General features: G+C 49.7%; 1 protein-coding gene across 1 annotated transcript in view; it reads right to left on the reverse strand.

Moving 5' to 3' along the window:
* ANXA7 (annexin A7) overlaps positions 1 to 11,477 on the reverse strand; it is a 30,712-nt gene extending 19,235 nt beyond the window's left edge. The window contains exon 1 of the mRNA XM_035137701.2: positions 11,315 to 11,477. The gene's annotated coding sequence lies outside the window, so the exon portion shown is untranslated. The remainder of the gene's footprint in view (positions 1 to 11,314) is intronic.
* Positions 11,478 to 13,414: the final 1,937 nt, after the last annotated feature.

The following is a 13,414-nucleotide window of genomic DNA, read 5'->3' on the forward strand; positions in this document are numbered from 1 at the left end:
CTTGTAGTCCATGGGACTCTCAAGAGTCTCCTCCATGCTTTTGAATTTAGGTGCTGGAGGAGACTCTTGAGAGTCCCATGGACTACAAGAAGATCAAACCTATCCATTCTTAAGGAAATCAGCCCTGAGTGCTCACTTGAAGGACAGATCCTGAAGCTGAGGCTCCAATAGTTGGCCACCTTATGAGAAGAGAAGACTCCCTGGAAAAGATCCTGATGCTGGGAAAGATTGAGGGCACAAGGAGAAGGGGACGACAGAGGACGAGATGGTTGGACAGTGTTCTCAAAGCTACCAACATGAGTTTGACGAAACTGCGGGAGGCAGTGGAAGACAGGAGTGCCTGGCGTGCTCTGGTCCAACAACAACCCCTCCCACAAGTCAAAGTTGACCCACAAGGGCTGGAGGGAGATAACGATCTAGTCCATGGGCCAAAAAGGTTTCCCACTCCTGTTTTAATGCATGTGCCATCCATATTATGGCCTTGATAGTCTTTCATCAGAATACAAAAAGGCAGGTTTATTTTTTTCCTTTCTGAGCAACTGGGTAGCATATGCACATTGCCTCCAAATAAAAGGGATAAAGACTTAGAAATCAGAGGTGGTGGATTGAAGTCAAGCCTCCACAAGCTCCACAGTGCCTATAGGCCTCTCAGGCATTTAGTTTTTCCAGAGAACTGAAGTCACATAATATGAGTTACAGGTAGGTAGCCGTGTTGGTCTGACGTAGTCGAAACAAAATAAAAAAATTGTGCATGCACATGAAAGCTCATACCAATGACAAACATAATATGAGCTTACTAAAGGCCAGCCAGCTATCTTTCCAACTCACAATGAGTCACTAATCCATGCTTCAGAGTACTGTATCCTCCTGAAGTAAAAGAAATGAGGACCACACCCTCCACAAAGGCAGTTACGTAAGGCCAAGCAGGAAACAGAGTACTGTAGTTCATTTGACTGTGGAAAACAATGTGTGTGTTTTCAGGAAAAGCAGTCTAAAGTTTAAAAGTTTTCAAGATAATTTAAAAGGATCTGCCTTTTTATATTAAGGCTATCTGGGTAGCACTCAAGTTATAACAGGCTCTCTTCTCACAAGTTTCATAGCAATGAAAATTAAATTTAGACATTCTTTCTAATTCAAAATCTTGGAAAAGAAGCACTGATGAGGCATAGCTGTGCATTTTATCACTAGATTAGTAAATAAAGTCTCTACAAATCTACAGTACTTTCCAAGGAGGCCTCCATTCATCATAAGGTAAGATAACAAATCTCCCCTCCTTTTAACATGGGAATGGGAAGGAGAGGTTTAATGTCAAAAACAGTTCCAAGTGTTTCTCAATGCAAAGCTTGGAAGGAAGCTCAGGGTAACGAAAGCCCCAGCCCAGGGGTCCCCAATTGCCTTCTAAATCCGGCCCACAGACTGTCCGGGAATCAGCATGTTTTTACATGAATAGAATGTGTCCTTTTATTTAAAATGCATCTCTGGGTTATTTGTGGGGCATATGAATTCATTCATATATATTTTTTCAAAATATAGTCTGGCACCCCACAAGGTCTGAGGGACAGTGAACCGGCCCCCTGCTGAAAAAGTTTGCTGACCCCTGCCCCAGCCTGCTTGTTACTTGGCCAGATATGAAGATTCCCCTCTTCCTACTAGGCAATTCTCATCACCCTGTTGTCTGGAGGCGGTCACAGTGCAATTGTGTGATATACGGTACTTCCTCTTGCACATACAGGGGACTTGGAAGTGAGGGGTCAGAGGTGTCCATAAATTATGACTTGCTGGTGAGCCAAGTCAAAATCTGTAGATTCCTGTACCAGACTACAGTCAAACCTGTTTCTGAAAACATCCCCTTCTTCCATGGCTACACCTTTCACATCTGCCGGTGCAAATTTAACTTTGTTACATTGCCCATTTAACTGGGTCAAATCTGAGATACAGATGAGACTATGCCATCTATTTCATTTCACTTTGCCATATGCTTCTATGAATGTAACAGTTGGCAATGAAGTTGCTTGCTTTGTCTGTGATTCTCTCCCATTTCCTCTTATTTATACGGGGCCTGTTCACGACTTCAGCCCCAAGTATCGCTACACGCTACAGACCTCTTCTATTCCACACACAGAAATCTTATTCATTAGCTGTTTATTCATTAACAGGTTCACTCAGCACTTTCTTCCCCTTCCATACTGCTTCCTAGCAAGCCATGCAAGAATAAAACAAAATCCAAAGTTGACTGTTAAAACTGTGATGACGTTCAGCAATGTTAGAGAAATTATTTTAAAGAGATCTTGACAAGGGAGCAGACAAGCAGAGATGTGGCTATACTGTACTGTACTGTACATACCACAGTCCAGGACTAGGTAACCCTGCATTTACAGTTAATGCTAGACTTATTTTCAAAGGAAAAACCTTTACCTCTTTTTCCCAACCTTGTCTTCTCTATGAATGATAGCAAAACATATTTCTGATTAGAGATTGTTTTGGGAAGCTTTAGGGTATTTTTGCTATGCTATCGTTCTTGCATTAAATTCTAAAGCCTTTTCAAAATGGGTGTCACAGTGGCCGGAGTGGACTACTTCAGAGTAACGACGCTACGCAGCTCTGCATTTTATTCTTTTATTGGTGCTGCGTATTTACAGTGCTCAAGTCATTGCTATTTACACGGAGCGATGTTGTCAGTCGGTTTCAGAACCTCCTAATGGCTTTTGGCGCGTCTTTCTCCAACACAAAAGCTTTGGCAGACCCATCCTCTTGCCCCTCCTCTTCCTGCGTAATTCTGGAGTTGGAGGGATGGGTCTTCCCCCCTTGCTTGCCCCTTCCTGTCCCACCTGGGACCCTGGCTCCTCTACCTTGCCTGAGCCTCGGACACGACTTCCTGCTTCCCCACTGGAATCGGAACTCTCCCTGCTTTCCCCTTTGCTCGGGGACGGGCTTGAACTCAGGAGGGGAGGGACTTCGCGATATCCCCTGTCCCTCACATCCACCCCCCTCCCAAGCTCTCCTTCACCCCTCCCCAGGCCCCCCCCATGTGTCGGTGACGACTGGAAGCCTAAGAACTCAGTGCTCTCCGAGCCCGTTGGTGTGAATACCTCCCCCCAGTCCTGCGAGCCCCCCCCTTCCGCCTGGGCGGACGGGAATCCCAAAAAGTCCGTGGCGTCAGAGCTGGTGGGGGTAAAAACGTTCTGCCAATCTGCTCCTTCCTCTGACTGGGTGGATCTCGGTGACACCCATACCTCATCCTCTGGTTCCTCAAACTCCGCTTCCCAGCGCCATGGTGAGCTGCTCTCCCGTGCCTCCTCCTCCTCCCCCTCCCTTTCCATGTGCCAGGGCTTGGGTCTGTGGGGAAAGAGGGCGTGAAATTCTTCCACCAAGAATTCCTCCTGTATCTGAGTGGCTGGGACCCATTCATTCTGGGACGGTGGAGCATCCTCCCATGCCATGAGGTACTCCAGTCCCCCCACCCCCCACCTTGAATCCAGGATGGCCGTGGCCTCATTGAGTTGCTCCCTGCCTTCCCTCTCCCCCCCTCCCTCGGGGGTTTGTTCGCTGTCTCGGAGCCTGCTGCTTTCCCTGTACGGCGACAGCAGCGATCTATGAAACACTGGATGCACCCTCATGTCCTCTGGCAGTGCCAGCCTGTATGCCACCGGGTTTACCTGTTGCGTGACCGTGAAGGGGCCCAGCCTTTTGGGTGCCAGCTTTTTGCACCTCCCTCTGGTGGGAAGGCCCTCCGAGGACAACCACACCTTGTCCCCCACCCTGATGACCTCCCCTTGTCGCCTGTGGCGATCTGCCCCCTTTTTGTACGCTTCCTTGGCCCTCTCCAAGTGTTCTCTGAGCTGCTGGTGCACCGTCTCCAGTTCCTCTGCCCAATCCTCAGCCTGTGGGCCCTCCTCCTCCTCCTCCTCCCTCTCCCTCTCTGGGAAAGATCTGAGGTCGCGCCCGTAATTGGCCTTAAAGGGCGACACCCCTGTGGAGACGTGCACTGCATTGTTGTAGGCAAATTCTGCTAGTGGCAAGCGATCCACCCAGTCCGTTTGCCGCTGGCTGACGTAGCATCTCAGGTACTGCTGCAGAATGGCGTTGACCCTCTCCGCTTGTCCGTTGGTCTGCGGGTGTCTAGCCGTCGACAAGCTGACCTCCACCTGCAGGAGGTTCATGAGCCGCCGCCAGAACCTGGAAACAAATTGGCGGCCACGATCCGAAATAACCCTTAAAGGTAATCCATGCAGTCTGAAAATGTGATCAACAAACAGTTTGGCTGTCTCTTCTGCCGAGACTGCCCTGGCACACGGTATAAAGTGACACATTTTGGACATAAGGTCCACCACCACCAACACTGCAGTCTTACCCCTGGACGAAGGCAGATCTGTGATGAAGTCCATGGACACCACTTCCCACGGCCTGTGTGGTGTGGCTAAGGGCTCCAGCAATCCTGCTGGCGCTGCTCTGACCACCTTCGCCCGCTGGCAGGTGGTACAGCCCCTTACATAGTCTCGAACATCTTCCCGCACCCCTGGCCACCAGAAGTGTCTCATGACTAGGTGAGCGGTTTTGTCCCTTCCAAAATGCCCCGCTGTAGGGTTGTCGTGCATCTGCTTGAGGACCGTACGTCGAAGCTGGGTGGTGGGTAGGTACAGCGCACCCTTGTAGAAAAGCAGCCCTCTGCGTTCTGCAAAGTCTTTTGCCTGCTCCCTCCCCCCTCTCAGTTCTCTGAAGATGCGGTTGGCAAATTCATCCGCTGCCGTCAGTGCTGTGAGTTCTGCCTCGCTCACCATAGCTGCTCCGCAGGACCATGCCGACGGGGGGAAAATGTGCCTTGGGGCTGGTGGCGCCTCCTCCTCCATGTACTCTGGCTTGCGGGAGAGGGCATCCGCCCTGACATTCTGCTCCCCCGGGATGTAGTGGATGGAGAAGTTGAAGTTCGAGAAGAACTCTGCCCACCGTATCTGCCGCTGGTTGAGCACCCTGGCAGTTCTCCAGAACTCCAGGTTCTTGTGGTCTGTGCACACCTGGATGGGGTGCTTCGCGCCCACCAGGAAGTGTCGCCAGTGCTGGAACGCAGCGTAGATCGCAAGAAGTTCCCTATCAAACACTGTGTAGTTGCGTTCAGGCTGTGTCAGCTTCCTGGAGAAGAAGGCACAGGGTCTCCACTCCCTGTTGGCGTCCAGTTGCAACAAAATTGCGCCCACAGCTTTTTCAGAAGCATCTGTCTCAATGCGTAGGGGCGCGTCCTGCACCACATGGAACAGGTTTTGGTCTGAGGCGAACACTCTCTTGAGGCTTTCGAACGCTGCTTGCGCCTCTGGTGTCCACTTGAACTTCTGCTTGCCTCTCAGGCAGTCCGTGATGGGAGCCGTAACGCGAGAGAAGTTCTTGATGAACTTCCTGTAGAAGTTAGCGAAGCCTAGTAGGCGTTGGGCATCTTTGCGCGTCCTGGGGCTGTGCCAGTCCAGGATGGCCTGCACCTTGTCCTTGTCCATCGCCAGCCCCTTGTCTGACAGCTTGTAGCCCAGGAAGTCCACCTCTTTGGTGTGAAACTTGCACTTCTCCAGCTTCACATACAGGTGGTGCTCCTTCAGGCGTTGCAACACCTCTCTGACATCTTTCACATGCTGCACTGGGTCATTCGAGTAGATAAGGATGTCATCTAGGAAGACCAAGCATTTCCTGAAGAGGAGGGACCCCAGGACGTGGTGCATGAAGGCCTGGAAGCATGCTGAGCCCCCTTGCAAACCGAAGGGCATCACCAGATATTCAAAAGAGCCCAGAGGCGTGAACATCGTGGTTTTCCATTCATCTCCTTCCCGGATCCTGATCAAGTTGTACGCCCCCCTTAGGTCCAGCTTGGTGAAAATCTTGCCCCTGCGTGCCGCTGTCAGGAGATCATCCACTCTGGGCATGGGGAAAGCCACGGGCTCTGTCACCGAATTCAGCCGTCTAAAGTCCACCACAAGACGGCGCTGTTGCGTGTCTTTCTTGTCCACCCAGAAGACCGGGCTGCCCCCTGCTGCCTTGCTTACCCTTATGAACCCCCGCTTGAGGTTCTTGTCGATGAAAGCGCGCAGATCCTCCAGCTCCTGGTCTGACATGGCGTACAGCTTGGCTGGGGGTATCGTCGCCCCTGGCACCAGGTTGATCTGGCAGTCAAAAGGCCTGTGCGGGGGTAGGTGGTCGGACTCCGCTTCGCTGAAGACCTCCTGCAGGTCCCAGTACTGCTTGGGTATTGCCTCACCCCCTTTGATATGCATGGTGGCCACCGTGGCTATCGGAGGCCCCTCCCCTGGTTGGTGCTGCATGCAATGTTCCAGACAAAAGTCTGACCCAAACGTGATGCACCTCTGGTGCCAACTGATGGAGGGGTCGTGGCGCGCCAGCCAGCTCATGCCCAAGACGATGGGGGGGTCTGAGATGGTGGTGACGTTGAACGCCAGTGTCTCTGAGTGCCTTCCCACCGTCATTCTCATGGGGGGGGTTTGATGTGTGATGGCCCCTCCCAGCAGCTCCCTGCCGTCAATGGTTGCTACGTGCAGAGGAAAATCCAACTGCAAAAGCTGGATTTGGTGCTCTTCTGCAAAGCTTCTCGAGAAGAAGTTGGCGGACGCCCCACTGTCAATTAAGGCGAGGACCGTCAGGGGATAGCCATTTGGGAGCGTTAGCGTCACTTCTAGAACCACTCCTGCTCTGGGAGGGGTGGGCTGGCTCTGCACCTCTCTGTGCGGGTGGGCGGGCTGGGGCTGTTGTCTGCTGACTGTGCCTGGCTGCTGCCCCTTGTCTCCTGCAGCCAGGCTTTCCCGTTTCCCTGCTGTGGTGCTGCGTCAGTGGGGGAGGGCACCACCGTTCCCGCCTTTCCTTGCCACTCCCTGCGATGTGGGCAGTCTCTGACGAGATGCTGGGGTGAGTTGCAGAGAAAGCAATTCCCGCCCCTTCCCTCCTTGCGTCTTGGCGCCGCTGGGGTTTGAAAAGCCCGCGCGCGCGCGCTATCAATCTGCATGGGCTCCTGGTCCTGGCTGGCTCCAGGCGTGGCCTGAAAGGGTTGTTGAGGGAGTGGCTTCTCCTGCGACCGTGGGAACCAAGCCCGCTTTGCGCGCGTCGCTTGCTTGTCGTTCCACCGGGATTCCTGCCTCACCCCCACCGCCAGAGCTGCTTTGCTCAGCTGATCCATAGTACTGGGCTTTGGACCTCTCGAGAGTTCATCCTTCACCTCCTCGCTCAAACCCAAGTAAAACGCAGCTTGCATGGGAGGCGAATCCAAAACCCACCCCAGTCTGTGCACCAGCATGGTGAATTTCGCCCAATATGCGCGAACTGTCATATTTCCTTGGCGTAAATTATGCAGTTCCTCCTTAGTCTGGTCCAAATGACTATCGGACGAATACATCGTCCTCAAACCTTCTAGAAATTGTTGGACATTTTTCATGCAAGGATTCTTGGTTGCGATTAATGGTCTTAGCCACTCCCTGGCTGCTCCGGTGAGATGTTCCACAATAAACGCTACTCTGTGCTCATCATCGGGGAACTCATTCTGGTGCAGCTCAAGAGCATACACGATCTCAGTCTCAAAGCCCTGAAACTCCTTCGGGTCTCCATTGAACTTGCTTACAAGGGTCCCTGCTCTCCTTCCTGGCAGCACTTGGACTTGGGGAGCCCCTCCCGCCTTGTTTTTCTCTGCATCCAGCTTGTTTTGGAGGTCTACCGCCACCGCCCTTAAATGCTGCTCTTTTTCCTGGAGCTCTCTCACCTGTTCCGCAAGTTGTAGCCGGTCGTCCTGGACCTTCTTAGTCTCCTCTTTAGCTGCCTTCAATTCTCCCTGCGCCTGCAGCGACAGCTGTTGCAGTTCTAGCTGGGCTTGCTCAGCGATCTGCCGCCACTTCTCCGCCTCGGACACGCTCATCCCGGCAACTCCGAAGTAGCCCAAAAATGATTAGGAGGTTGCTGTCACAGTGGCCGGAGTGGACTACTTCAGAGTAACGACGCTACGCAGCTCTGCATTTTATTCTTTTATTGGTGCTGCGTATTTACAGTGCTCAAGTCATTGCTATTTACACGGAGCGATGTTGTCAGTCGGTTTCAGAACCTCCTAATGGCTTTTGGCGCGTCTTTCTCCAACACAAAAGCTTTGGCAGACCCATCCTCTTGCCCCTCCTCTTCCTGCGTAATTCTGGAGTTGGAGGGATGGGTCTTCCCCCCTTGCTTGCCCCTTCCTGTCCCACCTGGGACCCTGGCTCCTCTACCTTGCCTGAGCCTCGGACACGACTTCCTGCTTCCCCACTGGAATCGGAACTCTCCCTGCTTTCCCCTTTGCTCGGGGACGGGCTTGAACTCAGGAGGGGAGGGACTTCGCGATATCCCCTGTCCCTCACAATGGGTAATGGCATAAATAAAACTGACAAATCAGGAAATAAGCATGAAGAAACACAAGAACAAGGAAACTTGACTAAAGAGTTTGAGAAGGATGAGACACCAAAGCAGCATCATATCAAGTAACTGCAGGAATGCGAGACGGAACGAAACCCAAACATGAGATAAAGGTACCCCCTACTTCAAATTAAGCTGCAAATATAGAGGGAAGGTTATTACAATTTTTTAAAGTGCAATAGATGCACCCTTGTTACTAAATTGTGTTTTGGAATCCAGATATCCTCTACTTAAGGTAATGTTTTAGTGACAGGAGGAACCAAGATTTTTTTAAAGCATTCAAACCATCATATTTTTGTTGCTGGAAAAGTTACATTCTTCCCACATGCTAGTGAATCCGGTGCTCTTGCATAAGCATCACAGGCATCAACTAGATAGCACTGCAATATAACTGGAGAAGAAAAAAATAGGGGAATTCTGTAAGTAAGATTTCACAACAGAAATTGAAAGAGCCACAGGGAATAAAAGGGCCAAAGCTACACATTATGTTGGAGATCGCGTATTTCAGCATGTATGCTTCAGTGCAGAAACATTTATAGTGTTTTATAGCGTGTATCTGAAGAAGTGTGCATGCACTCGAAAGCTCATACCTATGACAAACTTAGTTGGTCTCTAAGGTGCTACTGGAAGGATTTTTTATTTTTATTTTGACTGTGTCAGACCAACACAGCTGTAATTTATAGTGTTATTTGTCATATCTGATTATATACACACTGGTTTCTAGCCTACACTAATTCCTATATGATAGTGTCTAAGAAACCCATATTTGTGGGTGTATAAATGCTTTCAAGATTATATGACTAATTTATTTTATTTCAGGTTTTTTAAATGAGACTACTAAACAGCAGCCACTTTTTTCTTGTAGTTGCGTTTCCCCCCTAGCTTGGGCTGTTTTGAATTAACAGAAAATAATGATGTACTATGAAGCTGTACTATGTGTGCTCCGAGAGATTGTTCTCAAAAACAGAGTCTCCTAAAAGGCAAGTCAAAATTCGTAACAGCCTCCTTAGGAATTCCAACACAAGCTATTAACATCAATATGGAAGGCTCACTTTGGGAGAGAACATAAAATCACTTTATGTATGATAATCATTTTAATCCCCCGTCTACCTTTCAATTACTGTTTTTGCATGAAACAGCAGCTAGAAATCTATAGGGGTAATTGCTCACTCCTGTATGATCAGGGGTGATCATTAAGAGTGCACACAGGAACATAGGACACTTGTTCTTTTGTAGGGGTAGTCTGTTAGGGCTAGTTTTTAGGCCTAGTTTTAATAGGAGGTAAATTCTGAAGAATCAAATAATGGTTGTTATCAGGTTATTTAAATTTTAGTTTTATGGACTTAAAGTGTTACCCATCTCTGAGATGGGGCAGTCTATATGAATAAATAAATTGCAACTACAGGAACAGATAACATTGTTTGATTAAGGAGAAATTGCAGTCGCATTCTGCCTGAAGTCCCGATTTCAGGATTACTTCATAATCTCCACCCCATATATAAATAAATGCCACACCTTTTTTCATTCTGTTAACTACTCAGCCTGCTTGTTTGCAGAGAAACTCAACAGCAGTTAACAGATCTTTAAGATTAACTCAAAGTTCTACAGGGAGAACTTGTTGAATGAGGGCCACTGTGAGCACACAAGGCAGGATGGCAAATCCAGGGTTACAGCTACCTTGTGTGACTCATGCGTTTGCCCGTTGTCACACTTTCCGTTTTGGACATACAGTACTGTACAACTAAAAGTAAATGCGTCAAGAATCATTGCATCGCAAAAAGACCGACAGTCATAGAATCACAGAATTGTAGAGTTGGAAAGGACCCCCAAGGGTCATCTAAATCCAAGCCCATGCAATGCTTCTCTTCAGCTTAATCCAGAAAAACTCTAGTACAGTACCGTACTTTCACAGTGTGTTAAACAAGAGGCGGCGGCTTAGTCACCGTTAATATTGAAAACACACCTGCAAACAAATTTCCTCCAAAGAGCATGCATGCAGTTCAGTAACCACTTTAAAAAAAAAAAAGCAAAAGCACGTATTTCTTGAATTTATATACTGCCGTATACCCGGAGGTCTCAGGGCGGTTCACAGAATATATATATCTATCTTGCCACAAGCATCATAAAAAAGACTCAAATGGGGTTACAGGGCCAGCCTAGCAACAGAGGCAAACCAACCCGACGAAGCTTCAATTCCTGGGGCTTCCTCTGTCTCTGCCGCTTTAGGCGAGGCAGCACCTCTGCCCATACTTTTTTGAGCAAGCAGCCGGTTTTGAAAAATGCTAGCAGCTGAAGAAATCACGCGCTGATCTCCGTGGCTGCCGCCTGGGGCGCAGGTTGAGGGGAAGGAAATGTGAAAAAATAATGCGCATTTACTCCTTAACGTTACCCTCAGCATAGCGCGAAAAAGGAAAGAGGCGAGCTCGCCTAACGCACCAAAGCAAAGCGAAACTCTCAGCCTCGGTCGCCTGATTTCCAAGGGAACCTCGCCCAGAGTTAAAAAGAGTCGTGGTTGCGGCTGTTAATCCGAATTTGATCCACCACCGAGGGAGGGAGGGGAGGGAGGCAATGTCCGCAGCATGAAGAGTTTGCAGTTAAACTCTTGTTTGCTCGAGCCCCTGGACTTCAGCAGGATTTCAAAGTGGGTGGAAAACTTGGCACGCTCAGAAGAGGGGAGAGAGACCGTTGTACACAAAAAAGAGGTGAGGACTGAGGAGACGTCCACGTCGTCCAGGAGGAAAACACACAAACACAAACACGGGTTTGGTTTAACACACACACACACACAACACGGGAAACCTCGCTAGAACTTAATATCCCTATTACTACTGCTACTATTATTACGGTATTTTGCCCCCTACACCTCCCCCGCGGGTTCCCGCCTTCCCGCACTCACCTGAGGCGCGGCCGACAATCCTCGGTAACGCAGCTCAGCGAAGCAAAATGGAGACGTCGCCCGGGCGAGCTGAGGCCGGCGGAACCCGTCCCGCCCCTTCCCTGGGGAACGGGATTGACTTTCGCCCCGCCCGCCTTGAGAAAGCGAAGACCCGCCGCGGTGCCCCAGCGGCTGTGAGGAGAAGCGGCGTTGTTGTTGTTGTTCAGGGCGGCTCTTTCCCGGCCTCGCGGGGGAGGGCCCCGCCGTCACGTTCGCACGTTCAGGGCGGCTACGTAGGCACCACCACCACCCACGAACCTGGGACGTTTGAACGGCTCACAGCTGCTCGCGAATGTCGCTCAAGGTGGTGGCTATAACCACTCCAAGCTCTCTCAGCCCAGAGGTGGATTATCTAGACCAGCCGTGGGTGGGCAAATTGTGGCTCTCAGGTTTTTTTTTTTTACCGGATTGCATTCCCACCATCCACAACCATGCATAGCTGTCAAGTTCTCCCCTTTTTTTTTAAAGGGAAATTTCCTTATGCTGACTAGGCTTCCTCGCGAGGAAAGGGAAAACTTGACAGCTATGCAGCCATGGGCTGTTGATGGGAGGGCTGCAAGGTTCAAGACCAGTGTTAGAAACTGGGACGGGAACTAAAGCTAGGAGCTAAATGGCACCTTAAACCTAGGTTTATGAGCGTCACAACGGAATGTCATTTTGATTGCAAGGCTGAAAATGAACGAACTGCAGCTAAAATACTATGTTCATTTTTCACATGGTCTTCTAGTCCTTCCCCTGCCCACCCCCCTAATACTCTTAAGAGGGTCTCTTCCCCAGGCTTCAGAGAGTAGCTACGGTAGAAGTGGGGAGGCAGAAAAAAAGTTCCTCCTTTCCTTCCACTCTGGAAGTTTTAATGTGAAATATTAGGCGCAGTATTGCACCCAGAGCTCAGAAACCACTTGTGCTAATGAAATTCCCCGTTGCAAAATGCACCTAGAATGAGGAGAGTTTCGAACGCTGTTCAGAACCACTAATCTACACCATTTCAAGCCAGCCTTGGTCGCTCTAATAGCAGGAGACAGAATGCAAGCGTAACAATTTTATTGGACCTTCCAGTGGCTTTTGATACCACTATTGGCAGTATTATTCTGTGGGTAGGAGCCTAGAGATAGGAGATTCATTCATGACATCTTGGCTGTGGATCCCCAACAGGGTTCCACCTTATCCCCAATGGTTTCTAACATGCACATGAAACTGCTGAGGCAGCTGATCCAGAGCTTTAGAGTGCAATGTTACTAATATGCTGCTGACCTCTATTTCTCCTTGTCATGGGAGTCATGTGAGGCACTTAAAGTTCTGAACCAGTTCCTGGAATCAGTAATGAGCTGGATGAGGGCCAATACACTAAAGCTAAATTCCCAACACACTGAGGTTCTGTGAGTGGAAAACGTCTCTGGGTGGCATTTGACCTGTTTTGAATGGGATTGCAGCACTCCCCCGGAAAGATCATGTTCAGTCTGGGGGTGCTCCCCGGAGGACCATGTCTTTAGTTGCATAGATTGATTTAAACAAGTGTGCGCACTCACGCACACACACACATAAACAACAAACAGGCAGCAACTCACATTTTTAAAGCTCCATATGTGCCGCATCTGAAAATCCCCAATGAGCAGAGATTACAATCGCCACGAGGGTTCTTCATTTGTTTCTTCTCTCTACTTTAACGTTATTATGTGGTGCTGGTGTGGTGCATGAGAACCCACATAGCTAAAGGAACACTGTAGCAACCTGACCACACATTGGACTCATCTGTTGACTCCTCAGGATGCCCTCACCCTCAGCTGAGGCAGGTGATGACTAGGGAGGGGGACATTTTCAGCAGTAGGGCCCCCCTGAATTCCAGTTCCTAGTAATCCAGTATTGGCACCTGCTTTGCTATCCATTTGTTGTCTGGCAAAAACTTCATTCTCATGTGCCTTAGTTGTGGCCGGTAGTTCAACCATTTAAAATATTTTGAGGGCTAACCTGCAGCCTTCCAGGTGTTGTGGGCTACAACTCCCATCTTCCCTGACTGCTGAATGTGGTGGCTAGAGCTGAGGAGAGTTGGGAGTCCAACATCGT

Source organism: Zootoca vivipara, chromosome 5 (assembly GCF_963506605.1).
Source record: "Zootoca vivipara chromosome 5, rZooViv1.1, whole genome shotgun sequence".
Classification (NCBI taxonomy): Eukaryota; Metazoa; Chordata; class Lepidosauria; order Squamata; family Lacertidae; genus Zootoca; species Zootoca vivipara.